This window comes from Giraffa tippelskirchi, chromosome 8 (assembly GCF_054371585.1).
Source record: "Giraffa tippelskirchi isolate mGirTip1 chromosome 8, T2T-mGirTip1v1.2.pri, whole genome shotgun sequence".
Taxonomy (NCBI): Eukaryota; Metazoa; Chordata; class Mammalia; order Artiodactyla; family Giraffidae; genus Giraffa; species Giraffa tippelskirchi.
In genome coordinates this window covers 157,872,705-157,895,136 of record NC_137282.1, presented here as the reverse complement: position 1 = coordinate 157,895,136, position 22,432 = coordinate 157,872,705, and the positions used below count along the sequence as shown (strand labels likewise).

Sequence of the window (22,432 nt, the reverse complement as noted above, 5' to 3'; positions counted from 1 at the left end):
TTCTCAGACATTATTGTGTATAAATTGCACCTGAGGGTTTAATCAACTACAGAGACCTGGATGCATGCAGGTGCTCTCAGGTGCAGATCAGGAATACACATTTTTAGCAAGCATCACAAGTGAGGCTGATGCAGGCACGTAGGCCATGGACCACATTTTGAGAACACAAGTCCATCATCTCTGGAAGGATTTAGTCTTATTTTTCTAACAAGATGGTGGGGCGGGGGGGTTGGGGGGCAGGGAGTGTGATAGCTAGCCTCTAAGCATTCTGCTCTTTGCTTGTAGAAATTACACCATTGATGTCATCTATCCCTTGCAAAGAACACCAAGTTTACATGTATAAGGAACCCTTAAATTTTGAATTATACTTCCCATGTGGTCTGATAATTCTTATTTTATGTGTATTATTTAAAAATATTTATCAGCGCACAGGTCCAGAAGGAGGTCTAAAATGTCACCAATATATTATCCATCACTTAAAACATATTATGGCTTTTCTTGTCACTACAATAAAGGAACATAGGAGATGGCAAGTGCCAGAAGGTATTCTTTTTCCCACTAATTATTTTATTAAATAGAAAAAGGAAGTGGTTCTACCCCTATTAACACAGAACTGGGATATATCTTCACATTCTGACCAGAGATAACACTTATTTGTCCACAAAAATATTTTAATATGCAATAAATATGCTTTTATAAGATTTTTCTTTTATTACTTGTTCTCTGGCATGGATCACTGAACTTATAATTTATTGTGACTTTAACTCAGCCCGCTTTTCTTCAGAGTGTTTGTGTTTTTTTGGCGAACAATAGAAACCGCCTCTAGAAATCACATTCTTTCCATGGCCATACACTCTGCCTTTGTGTAAAGAAAGCTCTGTCCCGGTGCGTATGGTCAGGCCATTCAAGATGGCTGTTTCTTTGCTCACTCTGTGTCCCCTTCTTGACCAGTCCCACTTCACTCACCTGGCTAACTAACCCTCTTAATTATAGGGCTTAATCATTAACTGCCCCTGTGCTTGCCCCAGTCCCAGCTGCCTGTTTCCCTGGTAGCTGATGAGCCACCCTGCCATCTGTTTCTCCAATAAATGGTAGCCTCCTTCTTGCCTGAGGAGTGAAGGTTGTTGTTGCTTTCTGCCTGCCGTTTGCTGTCCATGGTGGGGGTATTGCTCCAGTACCTTTTGTTTCAGACTTGTGAGGGTCCCCCATCCTTTAAGATTTGGATGTCTCTTTTGCTGTTTCTGGGTTCTTTCTTTGGTCTTGAGGCTGAGCAGCCTGCGGGGTGCAGCCCAAGACTATCAGTCTGAAAAATAAGAATAAAACCAGACAAAGCCACACTAGTGCCACTTGATTACCTCCAACAATTTAGTGCATCTTTTACTCAGTATTACCAGGGCTAAGGATTTATGACAAAACAATATATGTATATATTGCTTATTTCGTTGTTGCAGAGTAACAAGTGGATGATGGTTGGATGGCATTCTCGACTCAATGGACGTGAGTTTGAGTAAACTCCGGGAGTTGGTGATGGACACGGAAGCCTGGTGTGCTGCAGTCCATGGGGTCGCAAAGAGTCAGACACAACTGAGTGACTGAACTAAACTGAATCATTTTTTTGTATCAGTGTATGTGAAAAAAAAAAAGTTCATTCATTTAAAAATATTTACTGAGTACTGTGGAGCTTCCCTAGTGGCTCAGACAGTAAAGAATCTGCTTGCAATTCAGGAAACCTGGGTTTGATCCCTGGGTCGGGACGATCCCCTGGAGAAAGAAATGGCAACACACTCCAGTATTCTTGCCTGGGGAAGTCCATGGACAGTCGCAAAGAGTTGGACATGACTGAGTGACTAACACTGAGTACTACAATACAATATTCTAGAGCAAAGTTTGGCAAACTACAGCCATAGGCCAATCTGGCCAGCTGACTGTTCTTTATAAATAAAGTTTTATTAGAACACAGCCTTGTCCACATATTTACATATTGTCTATGGTAGCTTGCATGCCACAATGACAGAGTTGTGACTGAACTCTATGGTCTATAAATTCTCAAGTGTCTACTCTTTGGTCCTTAACAAAAATGCGTGCCAATGCCTGTTGCCTCTAGATGTTATAGATAAAGCCTTGAAGATTATAGCTCCTTTTATTTTATGAAGTTTCTATTTTAATGAGAAGGAAGAAGACAATAAACAAAATAATTTTAGTGAAGTGTTGTGAGCAAATGTGAGTGATGTGGTAGGAGGAGGCAGTTTAGAGAGGATGGTAGGAAAATTCCCTCAAAGTATCTGAGTTGAGAGCTCAGTAACTGGGAGAACTAGCAGTTACGAAGTAATGAGAAAATCTAGGGGAAATCCCTCTAGATGAAGGAAACAGCAAATGAAAGTGCTCTGAGATAGGAAAACCACACCCTACCTTTGAGGACCCTAGGTTCCTAGGGGTCATGGCCCTGGCAGGACATTCTCAGATGATGTCCACTGGTCAGTCCAAGAAACCCTACTGGGGCCATTACTTTGTACTCTTATAGCTATTTGACTGTATTTATATAAGTGCTGAAAAGGAAAAAATAATTAACAGAGATTTTAATGTGACTGATCCTTTTCAAGGAAATAGGTCGGAACTCAGAAGGAGATGGATCATAACGAAGTTTGCGAATGAAGCATTTCGGTTCTTTCATTAAACCAGATAAAATGTGCCGTGCTCAGTGCTCAGCCGCGTCTCATTCTTCGCGACCCCACGGACTGTAGGTCGCCAGGCTCCACTGTCCATGGGTCTCCAAGCAAGAATACTGGAGTGGGTTGCCATTTCCTCCTCCAGGGGATCTTCTCCACTCAGGGGTCAAACCTGTGTCTCTTGCATTGGCAAGTGGATTTTTCAACACTAAGCCATCTGGGAATCCCAGATAGAGTAGTGCATGACAATAATCTTATATGTTCTGTCACCCAGTCTGTAAGTAGTTCTGTTAAACATAATTTGTAATTAATTTATTTCTATGAATACTTCAACCTATGTCAGAATTTGACTTAAAATGTTAATTCAGACTGTCTTTATAGTTTGTGTCACATAATAGACATTCAAGCAATATTTAAGACAGACTTGCCCCCCTTTTTTTAACTGCATGCCACCTGAAGTTTCTGTGACGTTTTAATGCGAATCTCATTAGATTCAAAGGTCTTTGGAAAATATATTGTTATTAGCTAATGGAAATGTAGTCCCTGAACAAAAACTAAGTTAATGATATCTTTTATAGAAACAATATTGTGAAACAATGTGGTCATTACCATTTCAAAGCCTACACCATGCCAGCACTATAATACATGGTGGTCATTAACGGAGGATGCATGAACCATTTTGGAGGATGGCCTCTTTCATCATGCAAGTTTGAACTCACCCTGGTGCCCCAAGCCTTGCCTCACATTCAGACTCTCTAGCAAGTACTGCATAGTTTTTGTTTGTTTGTTTGTTTTTGTTTAGTTGCTAAATTGTGTCTGACTCTTTGCGACCCCGTGGGCTGCAGCACCGGCTTCCCTGTACTTCACTATCTCCTGGAGTTTGCATCAAACTTGAGTCAGTGATGCCATCCAGCCGTCTCATCCTCTGCCACCCTCTTCTCCTCCTGCCCTCAATCTTTCCCAGCATCAGGGCCTTTTCCAGTGAGTTGACTCTTCGCATCAAGTGGCCAAAGTATTGGAGCTTCAGCTTCAGTATCAGTCCTTCCAATGAATATTCAGGGTTGATTTCCTTTAGGACTGACAGCTTTGATCTCCTTGCTGTCCAAGGGACTGTTTATGGAAAACTCCAACATTTCAAATAAATGGAACTGCCATGTTCCCACTACTCAGCTTCTATGATTAACGAACAGCCAATTTTGTTTCATCAAAACCTCATTTGCTTCCTTCTTCCACCTTAGCTTATTTTGAAGCAGGTGTTATAAAGTTTAACCTGTGAAGGTATCAGGATATATCTCTAAAAGATAAGTACTCTTCTGTTTAAAAACCATAGCTGTGATACCACTGTCACATCCTAAAAAACTGACAGTAATTTTTTAATACCAACACAGCCAATGTTCCGTTAGTGTCCCTCAGAATCTATAGAAGGTCCCCTATTCTGTAACTAGGGCTTTCCAGGAGTGGTAAAGAACCTGCTGCCAATTCAGGAGATGTAAGAGACACACTGAAGGGACTTACCACAGCACAGCACATGCTGTAACTGATTGATATGCCTTTGAATTTTCTTTTGGTCTACAGGCTCTTTCTCGACCACATCAGTTTTTAAAGAGCAAGCTTTTTGTTTTTTTTCGGTGTTTTGAATGTGGACCATGTTTAAAGTCTTTACTGTATTTGTTACAATATCACTTCCGTATTATGTTTTTGGTTTTTTGGCCAGGAGGCATGTGGAATCTTAGCTCCCCAACCACCCCCATCATTGGAAGGTGAGGTCTTAACTACTGGACCTCCAGGGAAGTCCCACCAGTGTAGTTTTTGACGTTTAGGATTACCATGTTTGGGGTCACAGGAGCTTGTTACACTACTAACAACAGCTGCCTTTTACAGCATTCTTGTGAGCCAGGCACTGTGGCAAGTGCTTTGCATGTATTATCTCATTTAATCCTTAAAGCAATCCAACAAGTAAGGTATTATCAGCCCAATTTATAGATGGAAAGCTGAGGATTAGGGAGATGAAGAAATTTGACTGGGAACACTTGTATGCTAAGTCGCTTCAGTCATCAGACTCTTTGCGACCCTATGGACTATAGCCCACCAGGCTCCTCTCTCCACAGGGATTCTCTAGGCAAGAACATGGGAGTGGGTTGTCATACCCTCTTCCAGGGGATCTTCCTGACCCATAGTTAATAAAAAACAGAGCTGAGATCCCAAACCACCTTATTCTGATTCTAAAGTCCATGTTGCTAACCACTAGGCTATACTGCCTGGGACTCTAAATGCCTCGGGAGAAACCAATGCCACTCGGAGGGTGGTTTTATTATTCTTGGTACCTTTATGTGTTTTTGAAATCTTTCTTAAGTTAACAAGGGAAACTGACCATCATAAAATGTCCATGTAGTGGATCTAGATCAACAGACATGTATTGAGCACCTTCTGTGTACACAGAGCAGGGTAGGAGCTGGGCGGAATCAGCAGATGAACAAGATTGGATCACTGCCTTCTAAATGTCTCAATCCAGAGGTGGGTGTGGAGGGAGGCAGACGGATACACAAGCAGATGTAGTGCAAAGTGGACTGTGGTGTGTGCTCACCAAGAGCTACCCATGAAAAGGGATACAGAAGGGAGAGAAGGAATTCTAATTTGTGTGTGTGTAGGAGGGGGAGTTGAAAAAGCTTTTGAGAACATGGGAGCTGCAAGGCCCTTGAATGAAGAGTAGGATATTAGGTTTGGGATAAAGATTAGGCACGTGGGGAGTGAAGACAGGATAATCCCAGGTTCTAATGACGTGTATCTGGGGCTGCTGTTTCCCCCTGTCAATTTGATGGAAATGTCCAGAGAGTTCTCCAACTTCTGCACAACCCGGCACCTCGTACAACAGGCAGATGGGAACTCACTCCAGCCAGGGCCCAGGTTGGGGTGACCATAGTAGGGGCATATTGACCATCCAGATTAACTGCCTAGGATCTCTGTGCTGGTCTCTTTTAAAAGCCCAGATTGTCTTTGATTACTCGTGGCCACGGTCCCTGTGACCCTTGCCACCACTTACCTCATCCGCCGGCTTCTGACCTACAGAAACCTTGGACTTTGCTGAGGTCAGGCAACCTGCCAGCTCCATGCTGGCGGGAGAGCCTGGGTAGCTGAGATAACTAGCTTTATGCCCTTCTGATTACAAACTGACTACCATCTGGATTGTTCTTGGTGAGCTATGACAGCTGTGACTGCCGAAGGTGGGCAGACCCTGTGCTTTATGGCGGATCCGTGAGAGTCCTTTCAGGTCTGTGACACTAAGAAAGGAAGCTCTTCCTTCCGGGACTTGGAAGGACTTCACTGTACAACTTTGGAGAAATCTGTTTTCAATCTGGCTTGACGGGGCTGAGCAAAGAAGGATTGCTCAGCACCAAGTTTTTCATTTCTATTTTGTTTTTTGCCATGCTGTGAGGCTTGTAGGATCTTAGTTCCCTTACTAGGGATTGAAGCCAGGTCCCTGGCACCGAAAATGCAAAGTTCTAATCTCTGGACTGCCAGGGAATTCCCTTTTCATTTCTATTTTGACAGGGAGACATGGGTTCAATTCCTGAGTCAGGAAGATCCCCTAGAGGAGGAAATGGCAACCCATTCCACTATTATTACCTGGGAAATCCATGGACAGAGGAGCCTGGTGGGGTTACAGTCCTGGGGGTCATGAAGAGTTGGACACAACTTAGCGACTGAACAACAAGGCAACGTGGAGGAAATATTTAATTTAATATTAAAATTTTTACATTGGTTCTTAAGACCTCCTATGTCCATATTCTACAAGACTAGCCCTTTTTAGATATATTTGCTATGAGAACCTCACTGTCAAGACTGAATCAAATAAACTTTTTGCTAAGGGTCACTGTGCTTAAATTACATTTTAGCGCCCTCTGCTGGACAAATTGAATGCACCGCTGATAAACGCTGGTGATTTCCGCCAATGTGACCTTTTATTTTTTTCCCCCCAATATGATCTTTTTTGACTTGTGCTGTTTAAACACAGGCTCTGGAGGTATACTACAGTCTGTACTAAAAGAAGATTTTCCTGTGGACAAACACCTCTGACAAGCTATCCAGCTACCAGTGGTATTTGTCTCCAGCAGATCAATGTGTATATAATTTACACATTTACGACATAAAAATAAACTTAGTGAAAATCAGAAATTTGTAATATTTAATTAATATTTAATTTTTGTCATTTAAATTACAGTGTGTCTTGGTGTGGTCCTCTTTGGGTTGATCCTATTTCAGTCTCTTGGTCCTCATCTCCCAGGAAAGGGGATTTAGACCAGATGCATAGATATCAGGTTTTTGTTTGCAGTAAGAAATATATTTTAGACTATGATCCTGTCTATATATAAAATTTTCATAAATAAGACCATAAATTTACTTTGTGAAATGCGCTCTAATATTTCTTTTTCTATAGCAATCCATCTGGAAAAAATTCTTTTCATATTCATAAACGCATGGTGACATGAAGCTTGAGAAATCTGAACTCGAGGACCTTTTCAGTTCTTTTTTTTCTGTCTTTTTATTTTTCATTGCTATCCGTCAGCAAAATGTCATAAGACTATGTTGCATTTAGGCTTCTAAAGCATGCATTTGTCTTTCTGATTGTGAGGGAGGGACTGTTGGCAGGTGGGATTTACAGCAAACTGGATGGCAGAAAAAATGTGCTGTGTCTTCCAGAGTGATTCATATTATAGATCCCAGTTACTTTATTTTTCTCCCAACCTGCAACATAACTACACGACTGATTCTTGGAATTTTATGGAGGCAGGTGGGAGTTTTTTTTCTGTAACCACTTTGCTCTCACTTAAGCAGGCAGACTAAGCATAGTGGTTAAGAGTGTGAACTTGGGGCTGACTCTCTCAATCTGCATCCTGGTTCTTGCTTTACTAGTTATGTAACTTTGGTCTGGCTGCTTAACCTCTTGTGCCTTGCCTTCCTCATCTATAAAATGGGAATAAAAATAGTTTCCACCTAATAGAATCGAGGCAAGGACTGAGTTAACACAGCAGACAAGCACAACAGGAGTGTTATTAGCTACTGTTAGCCTAGACTTTAATTAAGTAACATCTGAACATTTGAGCCTAACTTTACATTTTCCTGATAATGCAGAAAAGTTCTATACCGATAAGTATTTTTAAATCAGTGACTTTAAAGTAGTGGCTTGAGCTATAATATTACCCCCAGTAAAAATATTTGGCAGAAACCAACACAATTCTGTAAAGCAATTATCCCTTAGTTTAAAAATAAACAAGTTTTTAAAAATGTTAAAAAAAAGTGTTTTCAGTAATAGCATAGCTATTTTTACAGGTCTAAATTGTTTAGCCTTTCTTTAAACAAACAAAAAAACCCAACAAATCAACCTAAACAGCTACCACATAAACCTTTATACATGTGGTCTAGAAGTTAATATTCTACCTGTCACAGGAATAACCAGACCAAGAAAGGAGATGAGGATTGGCTGCATGTGCCTTCTTGCTCAGAGCGGCTGTTGCTATCTGTGTAGATAAAAGTCTTCTGCTATCAGTTCAGTTCAGTTCAGTCGCTCAGTCGTGTCCGACTCTTTGCGACCCCATGAATTGCAGCACGCCAGGCCTCTCTGTCCATCACCAACTCCCGGAGTCTACCCAAACCCATGTTCATCGAGTCGGTGATGCCATCCAACCATCTCATCCTCTGTCATCCCCTTCTCCTCCCACCCCCAATCCTACCCAGCATCAGGGTCTTTTCCAATGAGTCAACCCTTCGCATGAGGTGGCCAAAGTATTGGAGTTTCAGCTTCAACATCAGACCTTCCAATGAACACCCAGGATTGATCTCTTTTAGGATGGATTGATTGGATCTCCTTGCAGTCCAAGGGACTCTCAAGAGTCTTCTCCAACACCACAGCTCAAAAAGCATCAATTCTGCGGCGCTCAGCTTTCTTCACCATCCAACTCTCACATCCATACATGACCACTGGAAAAACCATAGCCTTGACTAGACGGACTTTTGTTGGCAAAGTAATGTCTCTGCTTTTAAATATGCTATCTAGGTTGGCCATAACCTTCCTTCCAAGGAGTAAGCGTCTCTTAATTTCATGGCTGCAGTCACCATCAGCAGTGATTCTGGAGCCCAAAAAAATAAAGTCTGACACTGTTTCCACTGTTTCCCCATCTATTTCCCATGGAGTGATGGGACCAGATGCCATGATCTTAGTTTTCTGAACGTTGAGCTTTAAGCCAACTTTTTCACTCTCCTCCTTCACCTTCATCAAGAGGCTCTTTAGTTCTTCTTCACTTTCTGCCATAAGGGTGGTGTCATCTGCATATCTGAGGTTATTGATATTTCTCCCGGCAATCTTGATTCCATCTTGTGTTTCTTCCAGCCCAGCGTTTCTCATGATGTACTCTGCATATAAGTTAAATAAGCAGGGTGACAATATACAGCCTTGACGTACTCCTTTTCCTATTTGGAACCAGTCTGTTGTTCCATGTCCAGTTCTAACTGTTGCTTCTTGACCTGCATACAGGTTTCTCAAGAGACAGGTCAGATGGTCTGGTATTCCCATCTCTTTCAGAATTTTCCACAGTTTCTTGTGATCCACACAGTCAAAGGCTTTGGCATAGTCAATAAAGCAGAAATAGATGTTTTTCTGGAACTCTCTTGCTTTTTCGATGATCCAGCGCTAGCTGCTTAAGTGGCCACAGGGAAACGGGTGTGTGTGCAGTGCCTAAGTATAATTTAACTAAACCACTTCTAAGACTTACACCGTATTTATGGGGGTTTTCACGAGGTCAGGATGAGAAGAGAGAACAGTGTACTTGGAATAAAGATATTTTTCCAGGGACTTCCCTGGCTGCCCAGTGGCTAAGGCTCTGCGCTTCCACTGCACGGGTGTGGGTTGGATCCTTGGTCAGGGAACTAAGATCTCACATGTTTCAGGGTGCAGTCAAAAAACAAAAAAAAAGGATGTTTTTCTAAATAAGGTCCAAAAGGAACAGTGTAAGTGTTTCCTCTCCCTGGCTTCTGACTCTTGGTAGTCACGAAGCTTGGCCCATGAACCCTCTCTAACCCCTCGGTCTTGCCCCACGAACCCTCTCTAACCCCTCAGCCTTCCCTCCCCAGACCCTTCCCCATGGACTTCATTAGTCCACGTCTGTGTCCCTGAAGCCTCCTCTGGGCTGTCTTCACACTTGTAAGGAAAATCTCTCCTCTGTTCTCTTAGGTCTCTGGTGGAGCCTAAGGATTAGACATAAGACAGATGAACAGGAGAAAAGCATACAGATCTTATTTAGTAATTTTTGTATGTACATAGGAGCCTTCACGAAAATAACAGAAACCCAAAGAAGCAGTTAAGGGCCACGCTCACACACTAGGTTGGACAAACAGCAGCGAATTTCAAACATGTGGCAAAACATCGGGTCTGAACTAGGGCAGTTAATCCTGGAGGAGTGGCTGGGAAGATAGGGGTTATTTTGACAAGGTTTGTTTGCACAGATTTCTCTTGCCTGTCACTCCCTGTCTCTGGTGATAAGATGGCTTTTTTCCCCTCCTGGTTCAGGGAGGGCACCTCTCACATGAGAATTTTATCTCCTACTTTCAGGAAGAAAAAGGAAGGTCAGAGTGACCTTTTTACATATGCTGGTTCTCTAGGGATTTTAACTCAAAATATCAACATGCCCCAGTGGCATCATTTGGGGTGACATGCTCAGAACCCCCTATAAGACCTAAGGTCCTTCCAATATACCTTCCATGCCACTGCTAGGCCTAATCTTTTTTTAAGTTTCTTCTTTTTTTTTAACCCATTTTTTTTTCCCCTTCATTAATTTATGCATTTGGAAGCCAATACTGAGAGACTAACATGCAGGGAACACAGACGTGAAAACCTTTGCTTTGAAAAAACAGGAGAGAGAGAGAAAAATAGGAGAGAGGAAAAAATTGTGAGAGTACCACATGGTGCGTAGATAATCAGTGTGAACACATGATCTAGGCAGAGCCTGAGAGAGGTTGATAAACCACCCTTGGGCAATCCAAGCTTTCATGGAAGCAATACAGTCAAGGAGTTTTAAAGAATGAGTTTGTCAGAAAGGCAATTTCTCAGTAAATGTGTATCACACTCAAAATGGGGAAAAAAGTCATAAAGAAGAACTTCCGTGATGGTTCAGTGGCTAAGACTCCATGCTTCCAATACTGGGGACCTGGGTTCCATCCCTCGCCAGGGAACTAGATCCCACATGCCACAGCTAAGACCTGGCACAATCAAATATATAAATCTTTTTTTGTTTGTTTGTGCTCAGTAATGGAGAGGCATTATTTCAAGATCAAGCCCAATCTTTTAAAAATATTTCTCTGAACTCTTCATCCTCTCTTCTTAAACATTCATCACTCCTTCAGCTTCCACTCTGCCCACTTTGCAGATGGCTGCTTGAGTCCTGACTGGTCTCTTGAACAACCTCCAGACACCCTCTGGCATCTTCCCACTGAACATCTTTATCCGCATGACCAAGCAGCCCTCGCCCCATTCCCCAGGTCAATGATTTCTGGGCAGGGCCCTGAATGCTGCTCAGTCACTCGGGCTAATGATTCAGAAGTTATTGGTTCCTTCCAGGTCCTCAGCAGGACAGAGAACTCATGGGTCTCTGTCCATCGCCTTCTCCCTTCTTCCCTTCCTCTTTTTTTTTTTTGTTCCATTCCCCCCACCAATTAGTGTTTAAGAATAATTAACAGGGGCTTCCCTGGTGGTCCAGTGGTTAAGACTCCCAGCTTCCACTGCAAGGGACGCAGATTCCATCCTTGGTCAGGGAACTGAGATCCCATAAGCCCTGTGTTGTGTGGTCAAAAGAATTGATAAATAAGGGTGTGTGCTCAATAACATTCTCTTTTAAAACTAAGAATGTTGTAAAGTTAAATAGAAAATAAACTAATTAAAAAAAAAACTAAGAATGGCAAGCAGCTAAAAAAACAAAAATTTGAGAATGTGCTGAATATTGTGTTCGAAAAGTTAATTGCAGAAATAATGTGAGGACTCAGAAGGATGTTGAGCCTCTTAATTTGTTTCTGCCAGGCCTTGGGATTTTAGTAATCCAGGATTCCTTTAATCCAGTTTCAGGATCTGAGCTTTTCTGGGTCGGCCAGATCAGATGGAGCTGACCCCGCCTGCAGGGTTATTTCTGGTTCTCTCTCTCTTGTGATGCGGCCTTTTGGCGGCTCAGCCCCGTGTGGCCAGTCTCCCAGAGCCCAGAGCCCCCAGAGCTCACAAGTCACGTCTCAGCATCCTATTTAAGACCCTCCAACCCCTTTTGGGTAAAAGAGCCCTAAATGCCTGGCTTTCTGGATTTCCATTTCCATCTGCTCCCCTATCTTGGAGCAATTATTCCTTGTCATCTTCTCAGTTTATTTGAGACTTAGGCTTGTACTTTTTATTCAGGTTTTTCAGTTGTATTCTGGCAGAGGGTCTACTCTAGTCTATCATTACCAAAAGCACAAAGAAACTTTAGGGACCACCATCCTAGAGGTTCAGTCACTAAAGAATCTGCCTGCAAAGCAGGAGATACGGGTTTGATGCCTGAGTCAAGAATATCCCCTGGAGGAGGAATGGCCACCCATTCCAGTAATCTTGCCTGGAAAATCCTATGAACAGAGGAGCCTGGTGAGCCATAGCCCATGGGGTCACAAGAGTCAGGCACAACTTAGCGGCTAAACCACTACTACCACCATCCTAGACTGTGCCGATGATCTCTTAATATCTCTGATCTTTCTTCCTCCCTCTTTCCTCTCTGCTGCCAAATCAATATTTTTTAAAACAATATTTCCATCAAGTCATTTCCCTGCTCAAAAACAAAACAAAACAAAACACTTCCAGGATGCTGTATGTGGTAGCTCTGTACTACATCAACTTAGCAAGACTGGAATTTCCCAGAATTTCCTTTCCCGAATGGTTCTGGATCAGCGTCAGCCAATAGAGACACTCTGAATCATATTTGCGAGGAAGAAATAAAGCAGCTGCCAATTTTTTGTTTTACCGTTTTCATGGCTGGTGGAGGGTGCCAGGCACATTGCCTTGATTGGCAGGTGGATCACACCATGTGGGGGCTTGTCCTTCCCTTCTCCCCCAGTTCACAGGCACCTAGAATCTCAGAACGAAACCTTATATGGAAATAGGGCCTTTGCAAATGTAATTAGTTACATTAAGATGAGGTCTTACTAGGTCAGGGCAGGTCCTGGATCCAGAGCCCGATGTCCTTATAAGAAGGCCACGGGAAGACACGGAAGTGCAGACGCACAGGAGGACAGCCCTGAGAAAATGGAGGCGGAGATTAGATCTGCAGCTGAAAGGACTGCCAGCCTCCACCAGGAGTCAGAGAGGAGTCTCCGCCAGTGCTCCCGGGAGAGGGGGCAGATGGCCCTGCCAGCACCTTGATTTTAGCCTCCACAACTCAAAGCGAATACATCTCCGTTGTTTCGAGCCGTTCGATTTGTAATGCTGTGTCAGGGCAGCCCTAGCAAATGAATTCACCCCTCCTCCTGGTAGGTCTCCTCCTCGATTTCCTCCAACTCCTGGACTGAGCTCGTGTGTGGCTCCCTCGTGAAGGGTTCCAGCATCTCCTCCACAGCCAACACTGCAGCCCGTGGCGTATGGGACCTTAGATTCCTGACCAGGGATTGAACCCGCGTCCCCTGCAGAAGGCAGAGTCTTAACCACTGGACCACCAGGGAAGTCCCAGGAGTTATGTCTTTTCCATGGACTCTTAAGGACCCTAACCCTCCCCTTCCCCCTCCGACATACAAAATGCATTTTCATGACTTCAGCACTTTGCTTATGCCTTTTCCCTTAATCGCCCCCTTTCCCCAAGAACTTTCCCAATGTCACCCTCAGCCTTGTGGCACAAAGGAAACACCTTTTACTCTTAAGTCAGACTGACCTTTGTTTGAAGGTCAGCTCTATCTATAACCTGCTACCAATTTCGTAGATTCTCTAAGCCTCAGTCTCATATTATAAAACTCCTATGTCACACATATAAAATAATACTTAATAAAGTCACATACATGTGTCTGGTTCCCTGTTAGACTACAGATCTTCAAATTTTAAAAACTATAACCGACAGTGAGAATATATTTTGCATTGCAGCTCAATTCACACACGTACACACAGCCTCCCTGCCCTGCCCCCAGACACACAGAACACAGAAACAGGTCTCACGAGTCACGCATGCCCTCACCGCTTGCTGTACACGTTCCTCTATTCTGTTCCTTCATATAGTGGTCATGGCTCACTGACTGGATCTCACGAAGCACAGACACTGAAAAACGCTGAGGCAGTCTGGGTGCTTTTATGTTAGGGGGCACGTTTTATTTATTTTTGTATTGCTCCTGGCAAGCACAGTGCCTGGCACAAAGTGGGTATCTGATAAATACTTGCCATAGACTTGGGCTTCGCTTGTGGGCAGGAATCTTGTCTTGGTTATCTTGTATCCATCCCACAGCTAGTATAGTTCTTCCCACAACGTTTAGAGATCAAATGACTAAGTCCAGGCCTACTGCCAGGCTTTGGAGATCAAGCATTTGTTGTTGTCGTTTTTTGTATATACATATTTATTTTATTTATGTATTTATTTGGCTGCACTGAGTCTTAGTTGTGGCATGTGGGATTTTTGTTGTTGTTGTTGAAGATTTCCTTATTTATTTTGGGCTGTGCTGGGTCTTCATTGCTGTGCAGGCTTTCTCTAGTTGCAGTGAGCAGGGGGTACTCTTTGTTGCCATATGCAGGCTTCTCATTGTGGCTTCTCTTGTTATGGAGTACAGGCTCTGGGTGCATGGGCTTCAGTATTTCCAGCACGTGGGCTCAGAAGTTGTGGCACATGGGCTCAGTTGCTCCGAGGCCTGTGGGATTTCCCCAACCAGTGGTTAAACCTGTGTCACCTGCATTAGCAGGTGGATTCTTCATCACTGGACCACCAGGGAAGCCGCATGCGGGACCTTTAGTTGCAGAGTGCAGGATTTTTAGTTGCGGCATTCAAACTCTTTGTTGCAACATGTGGGATCTAGTTCCCCGACCAGGGATGGAACTGGGGCCCCTTGCATTGGGAGTGTGGAGCCCTAGCCACAGGACCACCAGGGAAGTCCCACAGATCAAACATTTGGATCAGTCAGTATCTGACAGGCACCTACTATGTGGTGATACTTCAATGCCATCTTGATGGCTCATTCCCCTATCTTAAAAGCAGTGTGGGATTGCTGAGAGGGGGATACTGAATAATGCTGCCCACCTGAGAAACTTGAAAAAGAAATAAGACACACGGAGGCCAAAATACCACCTTTATTAACAATAAGGACTAGATCAGAGAACATATAATAATGTGAGAACCAGTCTGGCCTGTTAATTAAACCTGAAGTGGAGACAAGGCTGAACTAGGCCCTCCCTATGCTGAAGGACTACACAGACTGGCAGAAGACGACTCAGACCCAAGAGGAAAGTGGGAGGAGCCGAATTCAGCAGAGCCAGCTTGTTTTTCCTAAAATGCACCTGTTAGATGAGTCACTCCTCCCCTGACTAGGGACAGAAGGGATCAAAGGGCATGGAGAGACCAGACATAGTACCAACTGAGTACATATATATACTAGGTATTCGCGTGCATGAAATACTAAAACAATCCAAAAGTGAAAGTGAAAGTCGCTCAGTTGTGTCCGACTCTTTGTGACCCCATGGACTATACAGTCCATGAAATTCTCCAGGCCAGAATACTGGAGTGGGTAGCCTTTCCCTTCTCCAGGGGATCTTCCCAACCCAGGTCTCCTGCATTGCAGGCAGATTCTTTACCAGCTGAGCCACAAGGGAAGCCCAAACAATCCAAGGAACGTCACAAAGTGTGGTGGTGGTTTAGTCCCTAAGCCATGTCTGATTCTTTGCAACCCCATGGACTGTAGCCCGCCAGGCTCCTCTGCCCATGGGATTTCCCAGTTGAGAACACTGGAGTGGGTTGCCATTTCCTTCTCCAGGGGATCTTCCTGACCCAAGAATCAAACCTGGATCTCTTGCAATGCAAGCAGATTCTTTACCAATTGAGCTATGAGGGCAGATCGCAAAGAAGGGATCTAATTATTTGCTAAATGGAGTTGACACTTGTGTTTCTCAAGTCTGATTATTCATCAAAACTTGAGGGACATTAAGTAATTAGAGGCCCTCTCTAACCCCCTCCCCAGCTTCAACATGCTTGCCATGAAACCCAGGAATCTGACTTGAAAGCTTCCTGGGTAATTTCGGTATGCAGGTGTGGGCTGAGAAGCATTGACTGAGAGGAGGTAGACAAGTGATCTGGACTCAGGGAGGTCTTATTGAGTGGGAAATTGCACTGACATTGCAGGACAAGGACTGAGATAGTCAGAAAGGAGACAGCAAAGCACCTGTACTGGAAGGAGAACAGTAAGTAGAAGGACTCCAGAAATAACTGTGGCTCAGGGGTAAGCTCGAGACCTTGTTCTTGAAAACCCTTACAAAGTTTATCCCTGGAAAATAATCTATGGTAACAAATGACAAGACATATCGCAGCATGGCTTAGTGGGAAAGACAGTGAACTGTTGAGTTATGAGATGGTTCCTGGTTGTGTGACTTTCCCTCCATCACAATATCCATCACCCAGATATTTAAGGATCATTTGTAAGTAGTGCAGGCAGGGGGACCCCTTCCAGGGCCCAAGAGTGGGCTCTTGTCTAACACTCAGAAACGAATTGTCTCATGAGATACAGTGCGAAGCAAGAGACTTTATTGGGAAGGGATGCCCGGGAGGAGAGCAGCAGGGCAAGGAATCCCTGGACCCCAGGTATGTGGCTCGAAGTCACAGGTTTTACGGTGATGGGGTTAGTTTCTGGGTCATCTCTGGCCAATCATTTAGACTCAGTGTCTTTCCTTGTGGGACATACATCTCTCAGCCAAGATGGATTCCAGTGCAAAGGGTTCTGGGAACTTGGCAGGACATATCATCTCCTTTCTCCTCCTTTCAGTCCCACTCGTATTCTCCTGGTTAAGTTTCTGCTGGCAGCACGTCATTCTTTTATCGAGACCTCCTGTTGTGAGACAGCTCAGGCAAGCTGTAATCATTGTGTCTGGCCAAGGTGGGCGATTTCAGTCAACGGTTCCCTAACATAAAGACTGTGTGAGTGCTAAGTCGTGTCTGAATCTTTGCGACCCCATGGACTGTAGCCCGCCAAACTCCTCTGTCCATGGGATTTCCCAGGCAAGGATACTGGAGTGGGTTGCCATTTCCTCCTCCAAGGGATCTTCCCGACCCAGGGATCGAACTTAAGTCTCCTGTATCTCCTGCAATGGCAGGCAGATTCTTTACCTCTGCGCCACTTGGGAAACCCAAACATAAAGACTGGAGTTCTTACAGCACTCTTGGGAGGTGGTTACACAGTCTTCCTCATCTCAGAAATAACACTGCATTTACCTAGAAGCTCAGGTTACAAACCTTGGAGCCATTTTTTGATTTCTTTTCCTTACCTGTCCCCATGTCTAATCCATTAGCTAACCCTGATGATTTTCCTTCCAAATCATATCTCTAATCTCAACTTCTCACTAACTCCATTGTTCCCTTAAGATCATTAATTACTGAAACCTATTCAAGAGCAAGCTTTTTCAGTCTCCTCTTTCACCCTCATTAAGAGGCTCTTAGCTGGCTTAAAACTCAACATTCATAAAACTAAGGTCATGGATGGCATCCGGTACTATCACTTCGTGGCAAATAGAAGGGGAAAAAGTGGAAGCAGTGACAGACTTTATTTTCTTGGGCTCCAAAATCACTGTGGATGGTGACTGCAGCCATGAAATTAAAAGATGCTTGCTCCTTGGAAGGAAAGCTATGACAAACCTAGGCAGCGTGCTAAAAAGCAAAGACACCACTTTGCCAACAAAGGTCCATCTAGTCAAAGCTATTGGAGAAGGAAATGGCTACCCACTCCAGTATTCTTGCCTGGAGAATCCCAGGGACAGAGGAGCCTGGTGGGCTGCCGTCTGTGGGGTCGCACAGAGTTGAACACGACTGACGCAACTCAGCAGCAGCAGCAGTCAAAGCTATGGCTTTCCAGTAGTCATGTATGGATGTGAGAGTGGGACCATGTTGACTAAAAAAGATGTACAACTTGAGAGTTGTGAGTTAAGTTTTTTGGGGGCAAAATGAGGACTGCAGCCCAGGAGGCAGCATCTCAGATAGCTCTGAGACTGCTCCAAAGTGGCAGGGGGGAAAGACAATATATAAGGTTTTGGTGAAGGGGGAATTCAATACCATGAAGCACTCGTTTTACAAAAGGTTTTTTGTTAGTCATGAGGGTCTGATGTCACCATGAAGGGATTCAGTGCTTCTCTAGATATGAGGAGATGCAAGGATTGAGATCATAAAATCTGTTCCTAAAAATATCCAACTATCTAAAGACCTGTCCCACCAGATTCCCTGGAGCACAGAGTGCCTCACTCCACCCTGAACTCCCTCAGGGGTTGTTGAAGGTCAACAGCTATAGCAGTTCAATCTCCAGTAGAGGCAGATGGCAAATGCCTTTGTTGTTCAGTCGTTGGCAATGCTCTTGGTAAGTGCCAATTTGTAGTTGACAACCATAAAGAAGGCTAAGTGCTAAAGAAGTGATGCTTTTGAATTGTGCTGGAGAAGACTCTTGAGAGTCCCTGGACTGCCAGGATATCAAACCAGGATATCTGAATATTCATTGGAAGGACTGACGCTGAAGTGGCTAAATTTGTTTGCCCTTTGTGGCTTTTGTGAGAACACAAGAATGCAGAAACAAAAGACTGTTATCAGGCAAGAGAAATAACAATAGCAAAGATAATAAATCAGTCCTAAACTCCCAGTTCTGTTAGAAAAGTGGAGATGAGCCTGAAGCACTTTCTTGAGCTCCTTTGCAGAATTTAAACATGAGGTGCAGTAATAAAGAATTTGCCTGCCAATGCAGGAGACACGGGTTCCAGGGGTTGAGAAGATTCCCTGGAGGAGGAAATGGCAACCTCCTTCACTGCTGTTGCCTGAAGAATTGGATGGACAGAGCGCTACAGGTCATGGGGTTGCAGGGAGTCAGATGTGACTTAGCAACTGAGCATGCACAGACGCTCAACTACCAGATCAACTAGAACCTATGGGAGGAAAACGTTGACTCTTTCTGACCCTCCTGATTTCAGTCAGCTAAAGCTTGCATTCTGTTGACCCAAGCCCCTTCATGAATATGCATGTACCCTTAGTTTAAAACTTCCCTAGTTTTGCTGTAGGGGAAAACACTGATTTGGGAAAGTTCCCCAGTGTTCTCCTAACTTACTGCAAGTAATAAATCCTTCCCTCTGCTTTTTGGCCCGGTTTTGTCTTTTAGCTTGACACCCTCCAAGAGGTGAAACCAGTTTTTGAGTAACAGCTTCTGCACTAGCTGCTCCTGTTACCTAGTATACTCTTCCTCTAGATCCTTCCATGGCTGTATCCTTCCTGTCATTATTCAAGTCTCAGACTAAATGTCACTTTCTCGGGTAGGCTTTTCCTGATCCCCCCAACCTAAAACAACACCCCATCTTTATCACATTGTCCTGCTTGTTTTCATTATAGGAATCAGCAGTTCCAGAGGTTTCCCTATTTATGCTAATTGTATCTTCCAACTGTAACACAGACACCTTGAACGTCAACACCTTTGTCTTATTCACTGCTGTATCCTCAGCACTGAGAACAGTGCATGGCAGCTACTAGGCTTTCAATATATGTGAATGAAAGAGAAGATACAAAGCTTTAAAATAATTCTTCCAGCTTCATGTTGTTTCCAACCATTCAACTGGATTTTAATAAAATGTTTTATTTATGCAATAGAATTGAGCCATCTATGGGAAAAAAATCAAGATTTTTTGGTAAATATATGTATTAATAATAGCACGAGATCCATTCTCTCTTCATAGAAACCCTGTATTAAATTTTATGCAAAGTAATTTTTGCTTAATGTATTTTGATATGCAGTATTTGCTCATAATACTGTTGCTTAGGGAACTTGTTGTTTGGTCACTCCCTAAGTTGTATCTGACTCTTTATGACTCTACGGACTGTAGCCCTCCGGGCTCCTTTGTCCATGGGATTTCCCAGGCAAGATTATTGGAGTGGGTTGCCATTCCCTTCTCCAAGGATCTTCCTGATCCGGGGATCTGACCCATGTCTCCTGCATTGGCAGGCGACTCTTTACCACTGAGTCACCTGGAAAGCCGCTTAGGGTACACAGCTCACAGAATGGAGCAGCTGGGGATGGCCAGGATCTATTTATCAAGGAATCAGGTGACTGCTGCTCAGATTTTGTTGGCTTGTTTTTGGAGACAGGGTATTACCCCAAAACTGGTATCAATGAAAAATTAATTAGTTGATCTAAGAAAGAAATGGAAATTTTTATTTTAGCCAAATTTGAAGATTATAATCCACAAAGAACATCTGAGAAAGCTGTAAGAGCTGTTCCACCCATCAAGGCACAAATATGTTTTTTGAGACAGAAGGCTGTACATTAAGTATGGTATGATTGACAGTTTACACAACCCAGATCTGAGCACCATCATGGTGGGTCACGTGACCCCTCAGAAGCTCAGGAAGGAATGTCATCTTTCAAGGAATTGTTTTGACGTTAGGAAAATGTTGCTCTTTATGGTTGATTTCTGCTGATGCGGAAGGATGGCCTAATGCAGCTATACGATGCACAGTAATGGGGAAAGAGGAGGCCGAAGGTCAGAGAAAACTTGTTTAAATTTTTCCTGTCTTGCCATAAAACACAAATTTTATATCACACTGGGTTGGCCTCTTGGTGGGAGTTGAGCCAAAAGACACAACCAAGTTAAAGAATGGCATTAGGAAGCATTTATTTGCAGCAAGTAAAGAGAGCACTGAGGATTTTCCCCAAAGCAGTGTCTTCCTGAACAGAACTGGGGAAGTTTTAAGCTAAGGATATATGCATATTCATCAAGGGGCTTGGGAGGTCAACAGAGTTCAGCTTTAGTTGGATGGAAAACCAGAAAAGGTCAACATCCTCCCTTAGGGCGATCTGGAGGTTGAGTGCATCAAGGTGGGTTGAATTTTGCAAAACAGCTGAAGAAAGTGCTTCAGGCTAATGGGAACCATTAAAAACAGAACTGGGAGTTTACAAATGATTTGTTATCTTTGCTATTGTTACTTCTATTGCCTGACAACAGACTTTTGTTCCCTGCAGTTCTAGGGCAAGCGGGTGGGGGTGGGGGGGTGGCCAGGTGAAGAAAACAAAAATTTGTTTAGTCGCTCAGTCGTGTCCCACTCTTTAGGACCCCAATGACTGCAGCATGCCAGGCTTCCCTGTACTTCACCATCCCCCAGAGTTTGCTCAAACTCCTGGGGCCACAAACAGTCGGACACAACTAAGTGACTAACACTACACTACTACATGGCCATTGACCGAGTCTGTGATGATCACAAAATGGCTTAGGCCAAAAATGGCTTCTGTTCTCTTCCTCAGCGGACCCTCTACCTCGCCTGCTTAAAAGAGGCCAGGGGAAAGGAACCAGTAGAAGAGTGGAGAGGTATGTCAGGGAGCAACAGACTTATAGGAAATCATGAAGGCTATACCTGGCTCCTTCTAAAAGTGCAATACACATTTATCCTCATTTCTTCTGGGGCCACCTCTTCAAGGAATGAGTGTCATCCGGCGGAATTGAGGAGTTTTAATTTCAGAGAACAGTAATTGAGATTATTACATCGTCCTCTTTCGCGGTGTGTTTGAGCCAGTGCGGCAGAATCTTCACTTGTGGGTCATCTGTCAGTTGGTCTCAAGAAAGCGGCTGAATGAAATTCACAACTCAGGCGAATTAAGGGCAAAGCTGAGGTCCATAAGTCCCTCGTGGGCCGTTTCCTTAATACATTATCTATGAAAACATGTAACAACATCTATTACGGGGGGAAAGGGAGATTGCATGCCTCTGGCCCCTCTCTTTGGCAGGGACGCAGGTCTCTCCGCAAAAGTCCCAAGTATCCAACTCTCGCCGCCAGCAATGGGGCTAGGTTCACAAGCAACCAGTTTTTCAGGAAGCTGCGTCCGTCCCCTTTCTTCTTTCTTCGTGGTTCGTCGGTCACGGTGGCTTCAAACAGAACGACTCTGTTTGTCTGAAATCAGCCCGGCGCTTTGGCACACCGCGGGAGGGGGAGACCACTGCACGGATTCCGAGAACCGCAGTCAGTAGGCAGAGGTTGGGCTTGAGGAAAAAACCGTAGGCTGAGGGAGGCAGAAGGAAAGCAACTGCGTCGGCGGTGCATTCTGGGAGTTGTAGTCCCCATGGGGGTGGCTTCCTCAAGGCTCCAGCGGGCTCTGCACTCCATCTCCCAGCAGGCCTCGCGTCGCAGAGGCGGCGAGCGGTGGGGGCGCCGGGTGACGAGCTGCCGCAGTGGGAGGGGGCCTGGGGCGCAAAAGCGCTGCGGACGCCGCGGGGAGACGTTATCTGCAGTCCGCGAGAGGGGCCGAGTGACCCTCGGGCGGGCGGCCGCGAGGGCCAGGTGGCCGCCGCACGCTCCGGTGCTCGCCCTCGGTCCGCCTCAGGGGCTCGCGGCGTCCGTCATGGAAGCACATCCGGCCGCCTCCGGGGTCTCCCGGAGCCGCTTCCCCGGGTCCCCGGAGCGATGAGCGAGTAGGGGCGCCCCCACGCTCCGCCTCTCGCTCGCCCTCGGTCGGCCGCCCTGAGAGGGACCGCGCGGGCCGGCCGCCGGCCGCTGGGCCGCCTCCGCGCCGCCCCGCCCCGT

General features: G+C 44.7%; 2 long non-coding RNA genes across 3 annotated transcripts; both read right to left on the bottom strand.

The window, feature by feature from the left end:
• Positions 1 to 544: 544 nt before the first annotated feature.
• Positions 545 to 22,420, bottom strand: LOC145518828 (uncharacterized). 2 transcript variants are annotated; one of them, XR_014063330.1, is made up of 2 exons: positions 21,269 to 22,420; positions 545 to 1,303 (listed from the first exon to the last, which is right to left on the bottom strand). It is a non-coding gene; the product is annotated as an uncharacterized LOC145518828 (long non-coding RNA). The 2 variants fall into 2 exon arrangements; XR_014063331.1 differs by lacking the exon at positions 545 to 1,303 and adding an exon at positions 16,405 to 16,800.
• LOC145518829 (uncharacterized) lies at positions 4,279 to 10,540 on the bottom strand. The gene is made up of 2 exons (XR_014063332.1): positions 9,457 to 10,540; positions 4,279 to 5,747 (listed from the first exon to the last, which is right to left on the bottom strand). It is a non-coding gene; the product is annotated as an uncharacterized LOC145518829 (long non-coding RNA).
• Positions 22,421 to 22,432: the final 12 nt, after the last annotated feature.